The 12,959-nt window shown below is 44.2% G+C and overlaps 1 long non-coding RNA gene across 2 annotated transcripts in view; it reads left to right on the top strand.

Moving 5' to 3' along the window:
- LOC127571663 (uncharacterized) overlaps positions 1-12,959 on the top strand; it is a 51,333-nt gene that overhangs the window by 26,419 nt on the left and 11,955 nt on the right. For both annotated transcript variants that reach the window (XR_007956498.1, XR_007956499.1), the window contains exon 2: positions 10,957-11,049. This is a non-coding gene — a long non-coding RNA (uncharacterized LOC127571663). The remainder of the gene's footprint in view (positions 1-10,956; positions 11,050-12,959) is intronic.

Below are 12,959 nucleotides of genomic sequence, written 5' to 3'. Positions count from 1 at the left end.
GGAGTCAGGCAATCAACCTACCAAACCTGTTTTGACATTGAATTGTATCATAACTGATCTACATGGAGACGTGTCTTGACCCGAAACATTGACTGCCTATTTCCCTCCACAGATGCTGTCTGACCTGCTGAGTTCCTCTAGCATCTTGTTTGTTGCTAACTGATCTACCATTTGGCTATTTACCCACCATTTTGGACTTTATCCTCGCCACTGTACCCAACCTTGTAGTGGAAAGGGGTTCTAGATTTACACAAAAAGCTACTATGAGGCAAGTAAATTCCTTCCAGATTTCATTGCTGGCTCAGGATTTAAGACCATGGCTCTTTGTTCTGGAATCCCTCTCCAGAAGAAATGTTTTCAGTTCATTTCTCCTATTTGATTCTTTTATTATCTTAAACGCTTGTTATGGATCACCCTTCAGTCTTAAACTCAAACTCAAATTAGCACAGAATAATTCAACTCTGTTAATCCCTGTATGAAATAAAGAACTCACGAACATTATATTCGTTGAGGCAGTCAGTATTGAGTGCTCTGAGTTCCATTTGGTTAGTAAATTACCGACTGAACAAGGAGCTAAATTTATGTGAAATTGCTTGAAACTTTTTTTTGTAGTGTTGAAATCATTCTAATTTTATCAACTCAGTTTAAAAATAATAAATTGCAAACTATTTTTTCTTTCACTGTTGCATTGATGTGATTGTGTGAAATAGTCCTTTGTTACTGCATTATATTTATTGCAAGCTGGAAAGAGATTTCAAATGCTGTATTTTAAAAAGACTTTTTAATGCAGAAAGTTGCTTCTAATATTAATGTTTTGTGTATTTCCAAATATTGTTGTGCCCCATGCCCTATCTGTTTCTTTCAAAAGAATTGTGTGTTTCTTTTGGGCGCTCCATCTTGTAAAACACATTTGTTTATAATCTGGGGGAGCTGTAAACATTCTTTTAAGTGTTAGTTGCTCAATGCCGGTAGCATTTCTCTAGATTTCTGTCGGACACCATCTGTAGCAAAGCGAGTCTCTTGTCTCTGTGGTGTTTTAGAGAACAATTCTACAGCAAAACAAGAATTAAAATGCATCATTTAACGAGGGTGGAGGAACTGAGGTGCCTAAAGATGTCAGCGGGACTTCTCAACCAGTTCTTCCCTACCTCTCAAGCGGCGCCCAGTATAAAGCATTGGGCGGACGAGAGATTTTCAGTTTAGATTCGCAAATGTAAGGAGGAGTTTACAAATTAAAAAAAATGTTTCCTACTCTCCCCTGACGCTGAATGACTTTAAACGAATTTGAATAATTGCCTTTAACCACCCTCGCCACATTTATTGCAGCAACTTCTTTGTTGTTTTGTTTTTGAGAAACGAATTCGGGCAAGTTATTCTGAATTCAACCATCCATTTTCAAGGGAGATGCTGTACGAAATTCCCACTAGAACTACAAAACCAACTTTTGTGTATTTATTTATATATATTGGATCTGGCGGTAACTAATTTAACATTCCTTAAACGAAGTTAAGAGTTTCTGGCTTTGCTCTGATTTTATTTTAAGAGCAATAGCTACTCAGAACCCTTCCAGTGCCGTGGCTTGAGGTCGGGAAGCCTCGTATCTTGAACCATGAAATTAAATGGGAACCGATTGGATTTTTGCATACTGATTGGCAAGCCCATGACATCACTGCGTTATACCCCTCCTCCCTCCCTCTCTTTACTGTTTGCAGCCAGAATCTCTGTCTATTTCCATGTATCTTCAGTTTTTAATCCCTTTTTTTTGTTGTTTTTGTAACATACTTTATTCCTGCAAACCCAACAAAAATCTGGAGAAAGACAGAAGGAAGTCCTGAAACAAGAGGTTTTTTTTTTGAAAAAAGGGACGGCGGAGTATTAACGGTGAGGATACCCCCTCCCCTTCCTTTTTTTTACTTGTCCTCCTTTTTGGATAGGAAAGGGGTGATTCCCGGCGAGGGAACGGGAACGCTGCGGTGCCCGAAGTTGCTGCACTCGATACATTGTTACCGCCCCGCGTTACATTGTAGAACGTTCGGACATTGTAAGTTTCGCGGCTTGTAAGTTTCGGGCTGGTCGCTGCAAACACGTGGACCGTCGCTTGTCTCTCTCTCTCTCTCTCTCTCTCTCTCTATAGAATTGTTGCTTTCGATCCCTTGCGCCGTGGGTGGGTTTTCAGTTTTTATTTTTTGTGTGTGACGACGGGTGCGTTTTTTAAAATTTTGCAAGAACCCGTTGTTTGTTATTTTTCTGCCATTTGAAACAAAATCTCTCTTCCCCCGCCCCCCTCAAACACATTGAGAGATTGTACACGCTGGGCTGAAGTGCGCCACTTTTGTTAAGTTGAGTTGCAGCAGGCCTTTCTTCCGGCTTGTGGCCTTTCCGTGCTCCCCTATCTGTCTTTCCACCTCCCTCCCTCCTCTTCCCCCACCCCTTCCGAAGAGAGGAACAAAGGCAGTAGAAAATGCAGCACCGAGAGCCCGGGGCTGGGTCAATGGGTGGATAGGGAAGAGACCGTGAAACCGAAAGGGGAAATGCAGCCAACAGCATTGGGGGAGGGGTGGGGGAAAATCTCTGAATTTTAGTTGTAAAATCCGAACCCCTCCTCCAGAACTAACCGTTTGGTTCAAATCACAACAGAGCGCGCCTTTCTGCCCAGTTCCCTGTTATTAAACGCACATGAACTGGGCGCAAAGTTCACTACAAAACGTTTTCATTTTTTTTGTCGAAACTAATTTTGGGATCAGGGACTTTTTTCCCTTCCTGCTAGCTTTTAAGTTTGGGAGAATTTGAGTGGGCGTGAGAGAGACGGATCCCACCAGTTCGTACTTTTGATTGTGAAGACGAAATGTGGCCCTTCCCAGCAGATTATTTCACCATGTACTTGTTTTCTGGAGATCGGTGCTGGATTTCCGTGGCATGTTTTGTTTGCTTCGTTGAGGAGCGGGCCTTCTGTAAATTACTGCTGAAGATAAATTGTGAGCAAACCCCTCACTTCACTGATACCCCTGTAATTGACATTTCTCCATTGCCCATAAATGTTGGCTCAGGAGTGGAAGGATTCCACAGGTGCTGCTTCTGCCTTGGTTCTCCAATGGCAGGAAGCAGGCTCCATACTAACCTTGGCCAAATATCCAGGTGGGTGCACCTCCAGACAAGAAGCACCCTGACTGATTTTTTAAAATATCTTTCTTCTTTTTGCAACTCTTCATCCATCCCAACAGGGTAAGACATAAAGGCTTATCTGTGCTTGGACGCAGGGACCAAGCCCACGTGCTACTGGGTTGGTGCGGCTCTTTTTAACACGGGAAGACAAAATCAGTGCATTGATTGAGTTTGCATGATTGCTATGGGGTGGTCTAGTGGCGCAGCTGCCTCACAGCTCCAGAGACCTGGGTTCAACCCTAACCCTGGGTATTGTGTGTGTGTGTGGAGTTTGCACATTCTCCCTGTGACCGTGTGGGTTTCCCCCAGGTGCTCCTGTTTTCTCCCACGTCACAAAGACGTGGGTTGGTAGGTTAATTGGCTGCTGTCAGTGTTTAGGTGAGTGGTAGAATCTGGGAGATGTTGATTGGTGTGAGAGAGGGAATCAGTTACAGAGTGTGGAGGTAAGTGGTGGAGTCTGGTGGGAGTTGTTGAGAATGTGGGGAGAATAAAATGGGTTAGGGTAGGATTGCTGTAAAAAAAAAGGTGCTTGATGGTCTGTGTGTATCTCACTATGACTGCATACTATGTGGTTAGATGTTCTACTTTAAATGGAGAAAACCGATGGGGTGTCCAGAGGACCAGCATTGAATTATAATTGTGGGAAATGGAAGCATTGCTCTTTAGTAAAGGGGAGAGGATGGGGGTGGTTCAGGGAGGGTGTTGTTGTGGGTTTTTACCAATGGCTGCATCCAGTGGTGTGATAAGAGCCAAAAGGGCTGTGGTGGAGGTTGTTGGGTGACCCAAGCACTAGTAGGACTTGTGGAAGTGTAATTGTTCCATCAGCAGAGAGCCGTGTGGATTCCTGGAGTGATGAATGAACAGATGTGATTGGCAGTAGAGTGGATGATGTTTGGGTGAGTTAGAGTGTGGTTGTGAAGTAATTTAGTGTGGTGTTGACAAAATTTTCACCTAAAGCGAGAGAGGGAGATTGGATTGGGAGATGTTGGAAGCAAAGTATTTCAAATCCATGTGCAGGTACAAGATGCCCCCGAGCAATTGTGGCCTGTTTCATGCCTTGCAGGGCAAGGCAGTGCCTTTGTGGTTTGGCACATGGCATGCATCTTTAATCAATAGATTGGAGTTGTTTAATCCTTTGCCTTCAGTGTTGCAACCAGACAAGATGGCTCTTTTCTCACTATCACTACAATGAAGATGAGGCTACCTGTGCCTCAGCAATATGTCTTGCTGCCAGGGTTGGTGAGAATGTGCATCCATATCTGCCTTATTTGACATCTCTGAATGTCTTGAGGAGGGGGTGGGGTGGGGTTTGCAATAGTCTACAACTATGCCTACACCAAACAAATTTGTGGCAGCTAATTAGTGCACAGCAAGATCTCACAAGCAGCAAATGAGTTGTCAATGTACTTTTTGCTTTAATGGTGGTGTTTGATGGAACATGGTCCTCCCTTGCGTTGTGCTGTCAAATCTTTCTCATTTTTCTGAACATGGCTGACGTGCAGCGTTCTCCCAAAGGGGCCATGCACTGTCCACCTAGATAAGGGATTCAGTCCCTGAACCTCCTGGCTGGCGTACACATCAGCACCGACTCAAGCCCTCTATGTTGCCTTGCAGTGCGCACTTGCTGCAGGTTCACTTGGCCAGTGTGGGTCCTTGTGAGTCTCTAATGGGGTAATAACATAATGGGTAATTATAACAATAACCCTGTGGTGTCACTTTGATCTGCTCCCAGTTTTGGGCTATATTTCTGACTGGGTGGGGAGTGCAGATATTTTTCGGGGTGCTAGACCTAGATCAGTCTCATCTTTCTATGGAACATTCTTAAAGTTGAGCTTTGCATTGTGATAGTGGTATTAGTTCAAGAATGTATGTGAGAGCAACTGGTGTGCTTTAGTGTAATTATTCCTGTAGTGGGTAATTGGACTCCTTAGATCAGGTGTAACCATGTGATTTCAATAAACAAGCCTTTAATCTTTAACCATTGCTGGCTGCATTTTGCTCTCAGGGTAGGGTTTGGGCAGTGGCTTTGAGTATTTTATTGGCAAATCCAGTTTGTGTAGCCAATTGTGATATGATAATTAGTTTGAAAAGCTGGGTGACTTCCTCCAAACTGTGAATGAAGGGCATGTTAAATCTGCCCTCCAGTTCTTCCTGACTGAAGACAATATCTTGTGAGCAGGACTACAAGTTTCATGGGCCACAGAAAGCTGTTTGGCCATAACTTCCGGCCTCTTAGTGTGATGCACTGATTTATTTACCTCCTCTTTCATCTATCAAGCTCCAGCCCTTGGATGGGGTCTCTAGGACGAGGTGACTCTGGGCTAGTTTTGAATTGCCGCACCCCATCTGCTGGCCAATCAGACCGGGAAGGGAATCCCCATCAGCAGCTCTGTGGCGCTTAAAATAAGAGTTCATGACTCATGAGAGTCGAGATTGGGCTTGGGATGATGTGCCAATGGGACTTGCAATCAAATCATGGTTGCAGTACATGTCCTCCACCATCGTAGGGTCATACAGTGCGGAACACTCCCTTCGGCCTGCTAAGTCTATGCCAACTATTAGCTACCCATTTTTACACTAATGCTACCGTAACCTATTTTCTCCCCACGTTCTCCAGGTTCCACCACTCGTCTATACACCAAGGGCAATTTACAATGGATATTTAACCTACCAACCGCTATATTTTGGAGATGTGGGAGGAAACTGGAGCACCCGAAAGAAACCCATGCAGTCACAGGGAGAACGTGCAAACTCCACATAGATGGCACCTGAGGTCAGGATTGAACCTGGGTTGCTGTGCTCGGTAGCTCTATCAGCTGTGCCACACTGCCTCATTAAGGCTCATCTTGGTGCCCAACGGCACCAGCTCAGCAGAATCTGTAAATCTCTTGAGCTTTGAGAATGAGCCGAAGCTGAGAATGAATTTGCTGATCAACCTTTATGCCCACAATTTTAATCTCTCAACCAAGATAATCTATTTTGATGAGATTAACAGGCCATTATCTTGTTGCTGTTTGCGAGATCTTTCTTTTCACAGTGTGATAAGTAAAAATAGGATGTGAAACTCTTTGGGACATTAAAATTGTGAAGTGTTTTTTAAAGTATAAGTTCTCTTTGCAATAGAGACATCTGTTTAATCTTTGGAGGTTTATTTCTGAGAGATATTTTGTGCCTCGAAGCTCAGTCCAGTGTCGCTGTCCTCCAAACCAAGAGAGGATGGGCACGGAGGTATGGATCACGAGCTACGGTGTTGGCATTGTGTGCCTTTTTTTTGCTTGGTTCCTTTACTGGATCTACAACAAAATATTGAATTCCTCGATAGTCTGAGAGTAGAAGGTGTAGACTGGGCCGTGTGACAAGCTCTGAGTGATTTCCTTTGTATGAAAGTTCAGTAGTTCTTCCCATTTATGTAGAAGCTTTTCTTCCACCTTGGTTTGATGCTCTGTTCACAAGAGTGTAAAGGGAGAACAATATCTGGGAAGGTGGAGGGAGTTTGCTGGGCCTTCTGCAAGTAGAAAAGGAACTCTGCTTTCTGTATGCAGAGTTTCAACTTGCACAGCTGGGCGTGTTTGACCTAACTTGGAAGTGAAATTTCTTATCCTTTTCGACTTTCTTTCTGCTCCCCAATCTTTGCTATCCATCAATTTCTCTCCTCCTTCCTACCCCCCCCCCTCACAAAAAGCACACACTCTATTCCCCTTTCTTCGCTGAAGAAAGCATATTTTAGTAGCTTTCAATAGAACATTGTCGAGGTAAGTGTTGGTCAGTGATTTTCTTCTCAACAGGATGTTTTGTACCTGTTGAACATTTTATCAATGCCACCCGCCCTTCTAACTGGTGTTTTCTTTTGAATGGATTGACTGCAGGAAATGGGCCAAGATGAATGTCCTGCTTTGCAGAGAATAGCAGAATATTGATTCACAGTCGATTGGCCTTGCTGGGCAGGGTTGACTAGACTTGCTGTGGTCTTGGTTTGAGGACCCAGAGTTGGAGGCCCAAGCACAGCGTTGCAGAGTACCTTTTGCTTCATCAGCCGTGGCTGCTCGGATCTCCTGGTGGCTGTCCAATTTGATTCTCCTTCCCATTCCCATACCGACATGTCTGTCCATGGCCAATTCGAGGCCAAATGCAAACTAGAGGAGCAGTACCTTGTATTCCGCCTGAGTAGTCTCCAACCTGACGGCATGAACATTAAATTCTCAGACTTACGGTAACCACTCCCCTTCTGTCCCTTTTTATTTTTTTTCCTCTCTCCTGATCCACCTGGCCCCTATCACTTTTCCCTCCCCCATCCTTCTCCATCTGCCCATCACCCACACACACTCCTCCCACCAGTTCCCCTCACCACCTCCCTCCCTTTCCATGCTCCACCTTCCTCTCCTATCAGATTCTATCTTTTTCAGCCCTTTGTCACTTCCACCTGTCACCTTCCAGCTTCTGACATCATTCCAACTCTTCCCCCCTCCCTCATCTGCCTATCATTCCCTGCCCCCCCTCACCTGGATCCACCTATCACCTGCCAGCTCTTGCTCCACCCCCTCCCTGCACCTTTTTATACCGGCTATCTCCCCTCTTTCAGTCCAGACGAAAGGTCTCAACCCGAAACAACCCGACTGTCCATTCCCCTCCATAGTTTCTATCTGACCTGCTGAGTTCCTCCGGTGCTTTGTGTGTTGCTACAGATTACCCAAGATTGAAGGTGCTTTAGGATTTTGGAGAGCACCAACCTTTACCTTTGAAAGTGAGAGGAGGAAAAGTTGAAACATCCGAAGTCTGGTGGGTAGAGTCAGTTGTCTGGAACTTAGATAATTTTGTATTATTTGGGTACGAAATGCAAAATTAATATTTGGTCAAATGGAGTATCCGCCCTTCCACTACATCTTCTGTTTTAAGTTGGCCTGTAACAATGCCATTAGCCCTTAACCCTAGTTAGTTTTCAGTAGCAGTGAAGGTGGGGGAGGAATGAGTTGAACTGAGGTTGGGACCAAGGAAGTTAACATAGCAGTTAGAATTGGGTTATAATCCTTTGTGTTGCTTTTTTTTATTTTTGTGCACTTATCTCCATCGGGTAACTGTGTTAGACTATTGCTAAAGTTTACTCACTGAGTGCAGTTAAATTGTTTGACTGTTGGGTTTGGTCCATCATAAGCCCCCTCCTTCCAGGAATTATGAAGGGGAACCCAGACTAACTATTTTCATTCTTTTCGGGATCAGAGCTATTAATGCTGACTTTGCTCTTACTGTCACACTAAGGTCAAAGGTTAATCCTTTTTGAGTGTGATATGATTTTGCAGTAAAAGAAACTGTCAAGTTTTTCATATCTGCAGGGTTATCCATGGCAATGTTCTAAGCTGCACACTGATGCGGCTGCAGAAAAAAAGTTCAGTTCCAGTCCTGATAATCTGCTCTACATTGGAGAAACCAAGCAAAGAATAGTTGACTGTTTTGCAAAGCACCCACGCTCTATCTGCAAAAGCATCTTGAGCTTCCGATAGCATGTCACTTTAACCCTCCTTCCCACTCCCACATGGACGTGTATGGCTGTCCTTGGCCTTCTCAATTGCTATGGAGAGGCCAAGCACAAATTGGAAGAATAAAATCTCTTATTCCGCTTGGGTAGCTTGCAACCCAATGGTATGAACACTGAGTTTTCCAGTTTTGGGTAACCCACACCTTTGGTGTTCTCCTCCCACACACACTCATGTGTCCATCTAGTTTTCTTCTCCCTTTGTTCACCTTTCTCATCCTCTTCTCTCTCCCCCATCTGGTTCCAAGTGCCCATCATTCCCATCCTGTCTGTTTCCAACTATCGCCCACCAGTCTCTGTCCTACCACTCCCTAGTACAGCTATATACTGGAAATCTTTCCTCTTCCTTCTCAGTCCTGATTTCCACTGGTGTTAGTCCTGCAAATAAATTAATCTAATTCCCTTTATTAGTCACTGTCCCCACTTCTAAATCTCCTCGTTTGGTCTGTATTCTGATTGATTTTAATCCAGTTCTCATGCATTGTTTCTCGGTAACCCATTCTACGAGATTTCTCTGAGCAAAAGCATTAAATGTGAAGGAATAAATTTGGATAAACATGCAAGGTAAGGTGTTGAGAGCAGCTTGCAATTGGTGGGAGACTATGCCAGCTCAAGTACAGAATGCGCAGAACATTGTGTGTTCCAGTGAGCTGTGAGCACAATAGGAAGTAGGTCTTGTTCACGGTTATCCACTTGTTCAAGGTTATCTGTGCCTTGGCTGGCCAATAGGTTGACTTTTCCATCACTAAGCAAAGGCTTGCTCCAGAATTCAGTGCTGGAAAGAAAGCCTTGCATTTCTATAGCACCTTTTACAATCTCAAAATGTCTCAACTTACTTTGTAACAAATGCCAACAGGTTATTCCCTGGTGAGAAATGTAAACTTCTCCATAACTCTGCAGTGTAAATCCACTGTCTCCTTAAATCTGTCAGTTGGATTTTCTGAAGGGAACAGGAACTGGGTAAAATGCATGGCCCACACAAGCTGGCCTAATACCATCTTCATATTAACACTGCAGTAATAAAAATGTCCATTTTAGGTTAGAAAAGCAAGTCAGAAATCCAGCTGGATACCGGTAACTGGGACTAGCCTCACTCAGGAGGGGAATTCGTTAGATTATCTAACAAGAGATTGTTAGATAAGCATATGGACAAATTTAAAATAGGAGGGATATGTGGGAGCAAGGGGTTAGATAGTCTTAGGCGTGGTTTAAAGGTCGGCACAACATGGTGGGCCAAAGGGCCTGTATTGTGCTGTGCTGTTCTATGGTACTTCTCTCTCACTTGCACCAGAACAAATGCAGTAAGGCAAATCAACAAAAATTAGAATACAAATCTTTAGCCCCTCACTACGATGATCCTATTGGACTGCTGACTGTGTGTTGGTTTCAAAGTTTTCATTTTGTGCACAGTGATGTGTGTAGCCTTTCTTGTTGATTGGTGTTTAATTTGGCATCATGTTCAGCACAGACATTGTGGGCCGAAGGGCCTGTTCCTATATTCTGTGTTCTATCTGGACATCTTTACTCTTGAGGTGCATCAGATGTTATTTGATCCATTTGAAATTCTGTACCTGGGCAGACACATGATGGATTTGTGTGTGATTGAGTGTTGCATCTGCTTTGGGCTGCCAGTGTTTCTCTTCCTTCTCGGAGCGTCTTTTTCCTGGGCTTTGATTCCATGGGAGTGTTCTGTCCACTGGTGCCCTCACACGCAGGCTGGTGACCCACACACAAGCACTGATGCCGGTTGTTCAGAGGGCAAGACCAAGATAACGGAGCCTCATCCAGTGTGGCCTGATGTGCACATGGGCAGTTTGCAGGGATTGTTGGTCTTGCCAGATACTACCTGGCATGAAAGATAAAAACGAGTTTCTATATGCATCTTTTGCAAAATTGAGATGTCCCAAAGAGCCTTGCAGCAAACAATATTCTTTGAAGTATGGTCATGATTGTAAACGTAGCAACCAACTTATTTCTCGGACAGCAGTGTGTTTAAGTGACATTGATTAAGAATTGACCACTTGTCCAGCTGGGAGAGCAGACTTGATGCTGGTTAACATTACACTTGCTCTGTCGCCAAAGGACTGTTGTAATGTAGATTCTTTGCTCAAGTCCCTGGGATGCAACTTGAACCCACACCCTTTCATTGGCTTACCTAGCCACAGTACTGAGGCTCGTTTATTGCACATTCTATGAAAGTGACTACAATTGGATGGAAAATCGCGAGTGAACATCGTAGAAAGATTACAATCGTTTTCTCATTTCAGGTGCCTCTGAGAATCTGGTGACTTCTTAATGAGCTGAACACCCCGGCAGAGGGGAAGTCCAGTGAATGGAGTGGCTGAACTAGTTTGGAGGATGTGAGTGCCATTGTTTTTTTTTGCTCCTTTGATAAACTCATGTGCATCGTTTTGTTGTCACAACGATCCCACTTTGTGCACCAGCCCCTCCCCTGATGAAGTACTCTAGGTAACTTTCACGCTATCCCTCATTGGAACACTGTTCCTGCTGCCTTGGTTGACTCCACGTGCACTCAGAACCACACTGGGGAGCCTTTCAAGATGCATGAAACTTTGTTATGTTTGTGGGGAGGTGAGGAAAAGTGTTAACAAGAAGCACATTTTGGAGAATCATTAGGAAGCCTAAGCTTTGCCCATTTGTTCCTTTTGGGTCCCAAGTATTTTCCAACAGTCGGTTCTTCTGAGTGCCAGTCCTTGCTGCCAGATTTCTCATTCAGGTGATTTGCCTTTGCAAATTTAGAGAGGAGGTTCGGAAAGGAATATTCCTCGTCCTTGTTGATAAGTCTCAGTCAGAACATCGAGAGATGTCCAGTGTTGGTGATCTGGCATTTATGGGGAAAATGAATTTTGATTTTATTCATGCACTTCAACTACTGAGTTGTGGTGCACAGCTGTGTGTTCTATAAAGAGACAAAGCTTGGGTATCACTGCCTCATGCACCAATTCACCCATTGAGATGAGCAATCCCAAGTTGTGTTTAGAGTATAGGTCATTCTCACGGAATTGCGTTCAGTCTATCTCCAAACTATTTCTAATTATGTCATTGTCGTTGTTTGCCCTTGTAAGATGACCAACAATGTTCTGTTTAAGGTTGGGAAATGGTTACTTTTACCCGTGTTTGTGCCCGAGATGGTGTGAAGGTCTCCCTTGTTTGCTACTTGTTTCGCTCACGTTCATCCCCGAGGTGGCTGCGCATTAGAGACCAGCAAGATCCTTGTGTTTTATCTCTGAACTTCTCTCATTTCTCTGCAAATCTTGGCTCCTCTTTGGGATGTGGGAGGAAACCAGAGCAACCGCGGGATGCTCACGGGGGGAATGTGCAAATTCCACACAGACAGCATTTGAGGTCAGGATCAAACGAGGATCACTGAAATTTCTGCTTGGTTACTTGGCCTTCAATCGCATTATTATTCTCCTTAATGTTCTATAAAGTTGCCAAAAATCTACTCTTTGACTTATTTCTAGCAACAAAGTCTGTAATTTCCTTTATTGTCCAGCTCCCAATTGGCAGTATTAGAGTTTAAGGACACTTGTAAGGAGTGCTGAGTTACGCGAGGCAGGACTGAGTGGTGTTTGTTGTATAAATATTTCTGTTGTAGAGCAGTTCAAGGCTGCCTGCTGGCACTATGCCAGTAGGCAGTGAGTTGAGTTGTTTACAGGTGTGCTTGCTGCCGGCAAGGAAGGGGAAAGATCCTAGTGCAAGTGGGGCAAGTTAAGAAGGGGGGCTGGGTGATGTCATATGTTGGTACTTAAATGTGGTTTAGGGGGAGCAAAGTGGGTACTAAGCTCAATGTGTTGATATGGGTTTCTGTTACATCTGTCCTAAGTACAAAATGGTGGAACTAGTTGGGTATGCTGCAGGATGTGGTCTTGAGTCGTACAGCATGGAAACCAGCCCTTCGGTCCATCAAGTCCATGCTGACTGTCAAACATCCATTTACACTAATTCTACAATAATCCCGTTTTATTCTGCTCCCATTCTCATCAACGCCTCCCCTCTTGGGCCATAAGATGTAGGAGCAGAATTAGGCCATTCAGCCCATTGAGTCTGCTTTGCCATTCAATCATGGCTGATTTTTGTTTTCTACCCCATTCTCCCAGCTTCTCCCTATAACCCTTAAACCCCTTGCCAATCAAGAACCTATCAATCTCTGCCTTAAAACACCAATGACTTGGCCTCCACAGCCCTCTGTGGCAATGAATTCAGATTCGCCATCCTCTGGCTGAAGAAATTCCTCCTCATCTCAGTT

Source organism: Pristis pectinata, chromosome 6 (assembly GCF_009764475.1).
Source record: "Pristis pectinata isolate sPriPec2 chromosome 6, sPriPec2.1.pri, whole genome shotgun sequence".
NCBI classification, from domain to species: Eukaryota; Metazoa; Chordata; class Chondrichthyes; order Rhinopristiformes; family Pristidae; genus Pristis; species Pristis pectinata.
Note: the sequence above shows the minus strand (reverse complement) of the source record. Positions and strands in the feature narration are given on the sequence as shown.